Source organism: Schistocerca serialis, chromosome 4 (genome assembly GCF_023864345.2).
Source record: "Schistocerca serialis cubense isolate TAMUIC-IGC-003099 chromosome 4, iqSchSeri2.2, whole genome shotgun sequence".
Taxonomy (NCBI): Eukaryota; Metazoa; Arthropoda; class Insecta; order Orthoptera; family Acrididae; genus Schistocerca; species Schistocerca serialis.
The window spans coordinates 413,593,603-413,597,327 of record NC_064641.1 but is presented as its reverse complement, the minus strand read 5'-3'; the positions used below and the strand labels follow the sequence as shown (position 1 = coordinate 413,597,327).

The window sequence follows — 3,725 nt, the reverse complement described above, 5'->3', positions numbered from 1 at the left end:
CTTACTGGGAATTCCTCGTTCATGGGGAACAATTGCAAGCCCCAATCCCTAGCACGAAGGAGGTTCAGCGGGTTACCCCGACCTTTCGGCCTAGGAAGACACGCTGATTCCTTCAGTGTAGCGCGCGTGCGGCCCAGAACATCTAAGGGCATCACAGACCTGTTATTGCTCAATCTCGTGCGGCTAGAAGCCGCCTGTCCCTCTAAGAAGAAAAGTAATCGCTGACAGCACGAAGGATGTCACGCGACTAGTTAGCAGGCTAGAGTCTCGTTCGTTATCGGAATTAACCAGACAAATCGCTCCACCAACTAAGAACGGCCATGCACCACCACCCACCGAATCAAGAAAGAGCTATCAATCTGTCAATCCTTCCGGTGTCCGGGCCTGGTGAGGTTTCCCGTGTTGAGTCAAATTAAGCCGCAGGCTCCACTCCTGGTGGTGCCCTTCCGTCAATTCCTTTAAGTTTCAGCTTTGCAACCATACTTCCCCCGGAACCCAAAAGCTTTGGTTTCCCGGAGGCTGCCCGCCGAGTCATCGGAGGAACTGCGGCGGATCGCTGGCTGGCATCGTTTATGGTTAGAACTAGGGCGGTATCTGATCGCCTTCGAACCTCTAACTTTCGTTCTTGATTAATGAAAACATACTTGGCAAATGCTTTCGCTTCTGTTCGTCTTGCGACGATCCAAGAATTTCACCTCTAACGTCGCAATACGAATGCCCCCGCCTGTCCCTATTAATCATTACCTCGGGTTCCGAAAACCAACAAAATAGAACCGAGGTCCTATTCCATTATTCCATGCACACAGTATTCAGGCGGGCTTGCCTGCTTTAAGCACTCTAATTTGTTCAAAGTAAACGTGCCGGCCCACCGAGACACTCAATAAAGAGCACCCTGGTAGGATTTCAACGGGGTCCGCCTCGGGACGCACGAGCACGCACGAGGCGGTCGCACGCCTTCGGCTCGCCCCACCGGCAGGACGTCCCACGATACATGCCAGTTAAACACCGACGGGCGGTGAACCAACAGCGTGGGACACAAATCCAACTACGAGCTTTTTAACCGCAACAACTTTAATATACGCTATTGGAGCTGGAATTACCGCGGCTGCTGGCACCAGACTTGCCCTCCAATAGATACTCGTTAAAGGATTTAAAGTGTACTCATTCCGATTACGGGGCCTCGGATGAGTCCCGTATCGTTATTTTTCGTCACTACCTCCCCGTGCCGGGAGTGGGTAATTTGCGCGCCTGCTGCCTTCCTTGGATGTGGTAGCCGTTTCTCAGGCTCCCTCTCCGGAATCGAACCCTGATTCCCCGTTACCCGTTACAACCATGGTAGGCGCAGAACCTACCATCGACAGTTGATAAGGCAGACATTTGAAAGATGCGTCGCCGGTACGAGGACCGTGCGATCAGCCCTAAGTTATTCAGAGTCACCAAGGCAAACGGACCGGACGAGCCGACCGATTGGTTTTGATCTAATAAAAGCGTCCCTTCCATCTCTGGTCGGGACTCTGTTTGCATGTATTAGCTCTAGAATTACCACAGTTATCCAAGTAACGTGGGTACGATCTAAGGAACCATAACTGATTTAATGAGCCATTCGCGGTTTCACCTTAATGCGGCTTGTACTGAGACATGCATGGCTTAATCTTTGAGACAAGCATATGACTACTGGCAGGATCAACCAGGGAGCTGCGTCAACTAGAGCTGAGCAGCCGGCCGCCCGGGAGTGTGTCCCGGGGGCCCGCGCGAACACGCAAGCGTCCGCTCAATTATTCTGCAAACAGGAGGAGGCTGAGCTCCCCTGCACAACACACCTCGAAACCCTCTCAGGTCCCGGCGGCGCGCAGCGCCGTCCTAAGTACTTGGTCGGGTTCGAGAGAGGCGCAATCGCCCGGAGTTAGGCGAGTAGACGCTTTAGGTGCGACCACCCGTGCTCCCAACTGAGCTTGCCGCTGCCGACAGAGGCCCGGGAGCGTGCTGTCGTGGCATTGCCGGCGGGAGACAACACGCGCCACCTACGGTGACCGGCAGCTCCAACGCCAGCGCCACAGAAGGACAAAAGCCCTACTTGGGTGCCGAAGCGAACTCTCCCAGCACAGCGCACGCGCCAACACGTCCGCACAGCTGCGATACAAACCACCTGCGAGAACCGCTGGGGCGACCGAGCAGCAGACGGCGTCGCGGCGCCGAGCGCCGGGCGGCGGCGCATCCTCAGCGCACAAAGTCCTCAATCGGACCAGCACACTGCAGATGGCCACCGCGCTTCGCACCGGGCCCGCGAGGACCTACTTTGGCCGCAAGGCGCCGCGAGCAGGGGGCGCCGGCGCGCAGCTGCGCCGCCTGCCGCGTCCGTCGGCCGGCGCGCCTGCCACCGGCCGCCCCCACCAGCCGGCTGTAGCGCGTGCGCCCACGCACCGCGCTGCCAGCACGCCGGGCGGCCCCCCCTCACCGGCCGGGGACGGTCCCACCCAGCCACCGCCGCGTATCGCCTCACACCCAGATCCCCTTTCACGTTCGTGGGCATGGTGGGTCCCCTTTCACGTTCGTGGGCATGGTGGGTATCCCTGAAACAACCGGTTAATAGCTCGACCGATCGTCGCCAACACTGATTCACCTCTAGCGAGAACAACCGCACCACAACGGGTTACCGGTTGTTCATTTGCGTAACGTCACCAGCAAACGTACACGTCCATCGCCATTTGCAACGAGTATTGCATGCCTGTGTCAGGTGTCACAACACACTACGTCTGCCCACATAGACGCAACAACATGTGCACGCCTAGAGAACACGTGGAAGGTAGACCCCGTACGTATGCGGTGTCCATTGCGCGAACGACTGTCAGCCCGCCTCTGCAGCATGTCGCAGATGTGGAACGCGGTGCAACATGCTATCACGGTGTGTGAGAAGAGACGACTACGTCCGAATACACGCTCCACTACATCAACAGACTGCTCATGCTGATCGCCATCCAGGGCGTCCGTTCCTCCCACACGTCTGTATGGCGTACCACACTGCAATCCAGCTCTTATAGGGAGACGACACGTAGCTGCGTGCACAATATTTGGACTGTATGGTCCGCCGTTGCTAGGCGCTGTCGTCATACGGTCACATGGGCCACGATGTATCATTCAGTACATACGGAGCAATGTGCAGTACAGTTTGTGGGTTTTGCGTACATCGGCGGACAGGTGACAGGCCGTACCACAACGTAGGCTGAGTACGTCGGCATGCGAAGGGCATTGAACATGCAAACTTCTCACCGACCAGCTTGCGAAGGCAGGGGGGAAGGGGGGGGGGCATGTACGTCCTGCTGCTATCCACACTACAGTGTATAGCAGGAGCATGTGGAAAGTCAGCAACACCTGCAAGGTGTTTAACATGACGCGATACACAGGGGACCGGGCAGTGCGAGTAGCGAACTATATTGCGAGGGTTGCGGTTAGGCAACACTACACTACTTTAACGGGTTGCATAACAATTACAGAGCAGGTTCAGCGACAACGTGCGTCAGGTTAAGGCGCAATATAGTTTAGGTTACGGCGCACTTTAGGTTAGGTTAAGGCACATTATAGGTTAGGTTAAGGCACAACATGGGTTACGTTAAGGCACAACATGGGTTACGTTAAGGCACAACATGGGTTAGGTTAAGGCACAACATGGGTTAGGTTAAGGCACAACATGGGTTAGGTTAAGGCACAACATGGGTTAGGTTAAGGCA

The 3,725-nt window shown here is 56.0% G+C and overlaps 1 non-coding gene across 1 annotated transcript in view; it reads right to left on the bottom strand.

The window, feature by feature from the left end:
• Positions 1 to 1,694, bottom strand: part of LOC126476843 (small subunit ribosomal RNA) — a 1,909-nt gene extending 215 nt beyond the window's left edge. The window contains exon 1 of the ribosomal RNA XR_007587280.1: positions 1 to 1,694. This exon is cut by the window's left edge and continues 215 nt beyond it. This is a non-coding gene — a ribosomal RNA (small subunit ribosomal RNA).
• Between the last annotated feature and the right edge of the window lie 2,031 nt (positions 1,695 to 3,725).